At 46.1% G+C, this 8,723-nt stretch overlaps 1 long non-coding RNA gene across 1 annotated transcript; it reads left to right on the forward strand.

Annotated features, from left to right (window-relative positions):
• Positions 1 to 480: 480 nt before the first annotated feature.
• On the forward strand, positions 481 to 5,511 carry LOC148651738 (uncharacterized). Its single transcript, XR_015925153.1, has 2 exons — positions 481 to 1,123; positions 4,227 to 5,511. It is a non-coding gene; the product is annotated as an uncharacterized LOC148651738 (long non-coding RNA).
• The last annotated feature ends 3,212 nt before the right edge of the window (positions 5,512 to 8,723 follow it).

An 8,723-nucleotide genomic window follows, 5' to 3' on the forward strand; every position in this document is an offset into this window, starting at 1 on the left:
ACCTCTCGCTTCTGTAGAATCACCACCACCACCATCATCATCATCATATTCGTCATCATCCTCATCTCCCGCTGTCCCTCCGCGCCGGTCGTCCTTCAGGCTACATGGACGCCCTGATCGCCGCAGGTCTGCTCTTCCTGTGTTCCAGGAAGGCTCATTTCAACAGAAGGGCGGCGGAGGAAGGGTTTTAGATGTCAAGTCAAGGAATAACTGGTGAGAACTGCAGCCCAACTCCACTTTCAGATATAACCCCCCCCAGGAAAATAACCTTTGCATAAATAAGTTCCATTTGTAGTTTTATAGAAATGTCCAATTAACTATCGGTGTGTAATTCTTTGTTTTTGTTTTTTTGGTTTCTGTTGTTGTGAATAACATTTCCTTATGCCCTGCAGACCACTTTGTGTCCTCGTCTGGCTGTACGTATTGTCTTGCTGATAAGGCCAAAGCCTTATGTTTCAAACAGGGCTCGGCTCTCGCTAGTCCACCTGCCATGTACTGTATTTCATTGGGTCTGTATTTCCTCGGACGTCACGTGTTTGTCGGTCTCCAGGAGAAATCTGTGTGTGAGGGAGGAGGCGCAGTTTTACTTTCCTCTGAAACCACTTTCCAAATGATGAAACGTGCAGATGAGGTTTTGACCAGAAACTTATTTATATGATTTCTCTCTAACGCTGGGTGAACAGAAAATAACCTCATTATCGCAAGACAGGATCGTCTGGTAGCCCCTCCCGGACTCTTCAACCTGTCTTTTTTCCAGGGTGATCCCAAGGCATGTCTTTTCTTTTTTGTTTTGTGTTACTTTTCTGAGAGATGCTGAGGTGACTGCCATTGACCCCTGTCGTGCACAGTTAGAGGCCGTCGAATCTGTGTAATCCCCAACAGCTCGCTCCACTGTGGTCAGGGCCAGCGTCGGCTCACATCGGCCTGTCCGCTGGCCTGGCAGAACTGCATCAGCATCACTTTTCATTGGGAGCTCAGGGGCAGCCCGATTGTGAGCATTACAGCGCTGTTGAAATGAGCTTATAAAGACAAAGGGCTTCCTTTGATACAAAAGGGAAAAAGATCGGTGAACGGACACCTTTTGTATCTGAGGCCAAACACTGAGTGTAGATGTCATCATGTGGTGAGTTATGCTTTCCCTTATCTTGTTTTGCAGTGGGGCCTGTATTGGTGCAGATGGTTAAGTGGGTGTGTGGGGTTTGTCCTGTAATGGAGGGAGTAGCTCAGAGTCTCTTGTGTGCGTGGAGAGAGACTGGACAGTTTTAGCTCATTTATCCTAAACCAAACACTGAACTGTGAAGCCGCGTCTACTTCTCTTTTTTTTTTAAATTCTGTTAGGCAGCATTCCCCTCTCCTGCAGGGCTGAGGTCGGTAGCTGCACTGCAGTCTCTCTGGAGACGCCTGATGTGTGAATGATCTCCTGTGTGTTCCCCCTCTGTGAAGACCTGACCTCTGACACTGGGCTCTATAAGTGTTCACATGTGTGCAGGGTCTGTAGACTGGCTTTACTCTAGAGGATTGGTTGACCAACACTCAAGCAGGGTTTCTCAATCCTTTAAGCAACTGTGTATTATGAAGAAACAGTTTGTGAAACAGAAATGTACTGTAATATAAACCTTCAAGATTTTTAAGGGTTTCTGGTGCAAGATGGAGAGTTACAGAGAGGTTATAGGCCAGTTCATACTGTACATGAACTTAACAATCTGTGGCATGATCTCTTGACTATGCAGGAACAAGAAACAGTTAAAACTGGACACCACCAGCTTCTGCAATATGCTGTCAAGTTTGCGCTGTAGTGCCATTCAGTTAGACCGTATGTTCTAACTGAATGTCCAATACAGAACTTGTTCGTCTCAGCAAGCGCACAGAGGTCCCTGAGACAAGAGCTTCAGTCCATGTTTGACCTGCTTCAGAAAACTCTGCTCTGGTTTCCAGACACAGTTCAGGACAGACTGTAGCTGACAGCAGTGCCTGGAACAGTAAGAACAGTCAGATTGAAACGTTTTCACCCCCTCCTGATGTCAATTAACATTATTGTTAAGAAATGATAGACACATTTTTAAGGTGAATATCTTAAATCAGATCTTGAGTACTCAAACTGAACTTTTTCATAGGTGAAAGAAGTTAAATGTCAGAAAAAACTTTAAACAAAACTGAAATGTGTAAATTGCAGAGGTATTCACTTTTCTTCGGCAAACCTAAACCTACGTCAGGCGTACAAATTTACTGACTTGTAACACAAGTAGCTGAGTGGCCTCAGCTCCAGTACAATAATAGTGGTTCACATGACTTCAGAATAACTACACCTGTTTCTGTAAGGTCTCAGTCAGGCAGTGAAATTCAAGCAAAGTGTCGACTTGGTGATAAAGGTACAACTCAGGAGAAGACTCTAAAACACTTCAAAGGCATTGGAGCTTTAAGTGTTTTTTTTTCTCATTTCTGTATTTATCTATTCTCATTCTCATGTCATGCTACAGACAACAAAGCAATTAGACTGGAAAAAACAAAATCAAGAAGCGGTCAAAAAAGGCAAGTGCTTTAGCACTGATACTTTAAACACGCTAAAAGGGGTGTTTCCTGGTTCTACTGTATCTCAAACTCGTGATGACACTATAAGATGCAATTATGTCATCCTAGGAAGGACTGTTTCCATGGTGATTCTGTGGAGTGAAATGCTGTTTTGATGCCGGCCTTTTTGTTTTTGAAGACCTTATGATCTGAGAGCCTTCGTTGTTTTTGCAGTGCAACAGAGTCACAGTGGTCGCGAGACGTTTGATGTCTTTCATACTACAAACAAAATGCGTTTGTGTTCCCACCAGCCCTTCAAGCCGGATTGCTCTTACTGATGCCCGTGTGACCTGTAAACTAATCTCTTTTTGCATGCCTGTTATCTTCAAAGTGTTGACCATGTTGATCGTGAGAACAAAATGGGTGGTTATCAGCGGCGCTGGCCCTTTGGTAAGAGCACATTTATGGTGGAAAAGGATTCACCTTCACATGACAATTGAGCTTTTTCACGCAACCAGAAGCTCAGCTCTCATTCCGACTGGCCACCCGTCTCACCTGTGGGGCTCCAGCCCTCCTGCTGCTGATCGGCATAGCTAAGGGGCAGAGCACAGGTCACACATTTCCACCTAAACTGTACAGAACATCTCCTCCTCAAGACCGAAAATCTCTGCAAAACCTGCTTTTCACAAAGTGTTTTAAAACAATTATCAGCGCCCGTCTCTGAGGGATTTCTGAGACAGCACTCTCTTTCTTTCCCCGCACCCTGTTTTAGGAGTACAGCATGGGTGTCCCTGTCCAGGCCAGTTCAGGGAAGACTATAATTTGTCAAACATTACCGTCATCAATACTGTAACAAGAGTTATACTATATATGTTATACAACATTAGTACAAGCGATAAATTAGACAGCTGATGACAAACACTTAGGGGATTTCCACATGAAATGAGTTTTTCGTTGGCTTTGCTCTTAAAATAAGAAACTTCTGATGTTATTTCCTCGTCCCCTCGCTTACCGTGGGGACTCCAGAAGACGGGTCCTCTTTCGGAAGCGCGAGAAGATGTTATTCTGTTTCTGCCTGTCCCGCGGTGCCAGAGTGGAGCTTTGTTGAATTCCTGACTGTGGTGTGGCACATCGCCCGTTTCGGGTTTTACAATGCACAGTCCTGGCGGGCCTGTGCTGCTGGCACCAGTCTAATTGGCAGTGGAATGTTGTTCTGAGTCTTGCGCGTTTAATGGCAAACACATGGGGCCACAGCTAGAGTCACGACCCGCTTGTAAACTCGGCCTGCTGCTCCCGCCCGCTGACAGGGCCGGTACACAGTGGGGACGCAAATAGTTTAGCGGGACTCGCAGGATTGATGTTGGCAGTTTTTTTTTTTACGTTGTCGTTCTTTCTCCACACCGATGTTGAGGCAGCGAAACCTCTGGGATGTGGAGAGGAAGCGGCTCTTGGTCCAGCAAGCTGGAGAACAGGCAGACCACTTCAAAAAGTACTTGTGACTGAAACTGGACTATCACCATGCCTCCGTATAATCTCAGCATGTTGTAGAAAGGGGGGCTGCCAGTGTATTTCATTTCTTGTCATGAGCGAGCTGGTGTGTGTGTGTGGGGGGGCTCCTGGAACGTGATAACAACCCTCCACAGGTTCTGCAGTACCTGCGGTGTGGGGTGGCACCTCCATTTGCTTGGAAGCTGCTTTCATGATTTTTTTTTGCCCAGAAACCTTGAGGACTGAGCCCCCACCTCCGCATGACTCTAGGCTGTTTCTGCAGGCGTGGGCATGTGTGGGGGGGGGTGGAGAGGGGCCACCGACCGGACACCGGCGTTGACACTAAGGAAGGGGAGCGCGCCGGTGTTGCCGGCCCAGACGCACGGCCGAGGGGCAGAAGCGTTACTGCGAGGCTGGACCTGGTCAGTACTGGGATGGGAGACCAAAGAAAACCAGGGTGCTGCCGTCAGTGGACCAGTAGGTGGTGCTCTTCCCACTGCAGCAGGCTTGAATACAAGAACAAGCACAATAGCTTCTAATATAATGCCACAAAATACTCGATATCACAGATATAATAACTGTGGACTCACTCGTCCTCCTCCAGAAGAGGTATATGACGAGAGCTCGTCTCTTCAGGCCTGCAGGTGCACTTCTCTAGCTGACCGTGTCACTGCTTCCTGTGGCCAAGCTGCACCGTGCAACATCCTGGCACTTCAGAAGCACTGTCCTGTTTATTGCAATTTTATCATGCCTTTATGCAAGATGGTCCCTTTGGGTAGAACTGTCAGCCGAATGAGTCAGTGTCGTTATTGGCTCGCTAACACAGCTCTGGGCTGGGAGCGTGTGGCAATAGGAAGGTCTTCATCCAGCCGCAGGTTGAGAGGTGGTGATGATGATGGTGAAATCTGTTAGCTCACTTCACTCTTCCCTGAATGCCATCTGTTATTCCACTCTCTGTTCTTGCTTTCCAGCAACTGTATTGTTTTCCTTTCCTATTGATTACCTTGGAGCCTGGAAGTCTCTGTCTCAGAAGGCGAGCGCATCAATGTCCCTGCATGATCCGCTCCAGTGTTTCTATTCCTATTTACTTTAAGTATATCGCTCCTATTTACTTTACAGAGCCAGCCCTACCTTTTCTCTGCATCTGAACAGATTCGCTTAGATGAACTTGATTCTACTGGAGCCGTATAAAAGAAAATGCGTTTGTGCTTCGGCACGGCAGCAGCTCTGCAGTCATGTAAGGCTGAGGTTGCATAAGACTTTATTACTTACTGCTGTGTGCAAACATTCTGACACTCTTCTCTGATGTCTTTACTTCAGCCCCTCCTTCACACCCTCCTGGTGGTTTACAGGGGCTGCAGAGTGAAAGACTCAAATTAAACACTGCAACCTTTACTCCTGCTCAAAAGCAATGAGCAAATGACCTCATTATGTAAATATTGAAATATGGGTTCTGTGTGCTAACTCTATTGTATTCGCGGCTGAGTGGAGAAATAAAAGATTATTAATAGGTAATCTTGTATGGATTTATATGTTTACATTCATGTTTATTTATTAACAACATTCATTTAGTAATTAACACTTAATAAGTAAAGCTGATCATTCCTCAATGCATGGTTCATGAAGAACTAGTTTTTAAGCAGCACATTTTCATTACTGAGCGGGTGTTAGTATGCACTCTTGAGTAATGCGGATGTGCAGGTAATTACACTGTTCTGACCTTAGGAGCAGGCTGTGGCGTTTATGATGATTGACAGTGATCTGGATGAGGCAGATTGTGGAGATCAGAGTTTTCAATGAGAAAACCAGTTGGATCTGCTTAATTCCAGTCTCCTCTTCTTTACTGCGGGCCACTGTTCGTGTGTGTGCCTGGGTCTTTGCATAAGCTCTTCCACACATGCCACGCAATGCAAACTCAGCAGCAGTGCTGGTGACAGCGCAAGGGTGCAGAAACACCACCGACTGGCTGACGTGCTGCTGCTGGGGAAACTGCCTGTGGCTTGAAGGTGCAGTAGGTTCATTCCTGTGCCTGCCAGCTCCTCCAGCCCATGCCACATTCTGCAGGTTGTGCGGACCACCTCACGCCAGTACCTTGTACTTCTGCTTTTGAATGAATGAGCACAGTAAAAGATGCAAAGGATATGGCAGTTAGCTACTGTGATAACATTCACGTTTCTGTTCTGCTGATGTATCGACAGATGCGATCAGGCCTGATAACATCTCTCACACAGCCCTGCTCTGTTTGGCACAGAAACTCTTCCTCTTGGCCCCTGCTGTTCCCTTTCTCCTTTGTCCCCTAAAAGTCAAGTGTAGGAACCTACGAGAGGCTGCGGGCTGTAAATGGGGAAGCCACTTGTGATTTATACGTGTCATTTCAAAACACAAATGCACAGAAATGCATGGAGCCTTTGGGGTTAAATCCTGGTGTTGGTGCTAAGATCAGAGTGGAGAGCGGAGCTTTCGTAAGATGAGGTCGACATGTGAGTAAACATATCCTGTAGAGCCACCACTTCTTAAATCTCTGCGTACACCTGATTCCTGTATTGTTAGCCTGACAAAAACGGCCCTAAACAGGGTGTGTTTCAAAAGCTCTGAGCCTTGTTTTGATGGCAGTGCATTGTGTGTGTGTTGTGTGGGGGTATATTTGTCAGGACAGCTCACAAGCATACGAACCTTCCATACACAAGAACCATTGTTTTTTGTTTTTTTTTGCGACTGCTCATTTAAATGCAGTTCCTGTGTGTTTGCACACACTTTGGTCTGCAAACACACGCCCAAATCATGTCCTTTGAGTTCGCCATGAAGTGAAGATTCTTCTGTGAAATCATCATGAACTTTGAAGACTGAGGAAAGGTCTGATTTAGATTTTCAGTGAATCGACAGAACATACAACCACTCTGTTAATGGCTTTAGTAGCTATTACATACAGTACTCTTCTGTACCATACAGTAGGCTGAAAAGGAAATGTGATTGCATTTAGAGGTTGCTGGTTTGTGCTCTGTAAAGGTAAATCAATACTGCCAAGGGGCCTGATAATTATTCTCTTGAATTTCATGCTGAAGGCTGGAACACTGGGGAAAAGCATCAGTCTTGTCCAACCCTTCCTGACAGGAAAAGAGTAGGAATTGTTTATGCTTAAAACAGGGACTGAAAAACAGATTTTATCATTAAAAATGTGGAATGTGGAAAAAAACTGAAACTAAATCCCCAGAGAGTGTGGCTGATATTGTTGTCTACACCCAGGACCAAAGCGAGACTCCAATATATGCTTGCTTTAAACTATTTTGGTGTGATTTATAGAGTCCAAGACTGTAATAAATATATCTAGGTAGATAAAAAACAGTGTTTCTTTTGTATAACACACCATTCACAATCTGACTTCCCTGAAACCGTAAATACATATCACCTATGGGTTGTCTTACCTTCTTTCCTAGACAAAAAGAGCACAAATGAAGGCTTGCCAGGTGGGCACGTAGCTCAGGTGGGCTCTTTCCTTGCAGACTCGTCACGAGGGCCTGGTTAGTACTGCAGTGCCATTGTGCTGACACTGTTCGTATTACACTTCAATTACAGTTCAAGTTAGATTAGAAGACCTTTATTATCCCAAAACCTGGGGAATTTATTATAAGGCAGAAATCAAGAATTTTCACATGAGGGGTGCCTGTTCAGATGTTGCTCACTTGCTGGCTCGTAGTTTACTTATCCAAATCTCATCCCAGGTGTTTCCTGAAGAATCCCAGGGAATCTACCACTGTGACACCATCTCTCTGCAGCTTGTTCCGGGCACTCGCAGACTGACACTGTAAACGCCTCTAAGTATTTAAACGTCTGTATAGTAGACACCTACTCATTAACTCTTCTTTGAACTGACCATCTGTTTTCGAACTGCTTTATCCGAATCGGGGAATCAGGAGCCCATCCTGGCAAGCAGTGGGCACAAGGCAGAATACAGCCTTGATGGGATGCCAGTCCTTTCACAGGGCAGACACGCAGACTCAAACAGCGAAACACACACTGCACACTCACACCAGGGAGGACACCAGAGCACCCAGAGGAAGTCCACACCAACACAGGAAGAACTTGAAAGCTCCAACCAGGCAGCACTCCGGGTCAGGAACCCGGCAGAGCCCCCTGGAACCTGACCTGTGCACATCCGCAGTTCGGGAACCGTCTGTGGCTGTTTCAGGGCCTTTAGCGGAGCCTGTGTTTGATCACAGTGAATTTGCCGCTTGTGATAAGGGGCAGGTTGCAGCAGTCCTGTTCCTGCACGTATCCAGGTGCTGTTCTGCATGCTGACCTTCCAGCGATGTCAATCAGCTGACAACAGATGCTCTCCTCTTCCTCGCCGTACTTTACTTTTGTTCATCTACCTGTACAATTTAGTGTAATGGTTTGGAGGCACAGCGCTCATTGTCAGTGATTATCAATATTTGATGCTCATTCTGTCTACACTGTAGAGTTTAAACATACAGAGAATCAACCGCCTCTGCTTGTTCCTTTGCATCTCGCACTCTGGCGCTGATCCCAGCTCAAATCCAAAACCTTTCAGGATTTCGGCAGTTCGGTCAGATCCTAACAAGTGCAATATAGGTATTTCCCAGTGAATGCGACAGATGGACGAGTGACTGTATTTGAGATTGCTGTAGCTCACCTTGCTCAGGAAATGGCCGCCAAGCCTGAAGAGGACAAGACTGACTGAGCCCCCCAACTCATTGTCCCGCCCCACC

The sequence above is a fragment of the Lepisosteus platostomus genome, chromosome 11 (assembly GCF_059453375.1).
Source record: "Lepisosteus platostomus isolate fLepPlt1 chromosome 11, fLepPlt1.hap1, whole genome shotgun sequence".
NCBI lineage: Eukaryota > Metazoa > Chordata > Actinopteri > Semionotiformes > Lepisosteidae > Lepisosteus > Lepisosteus platostomus.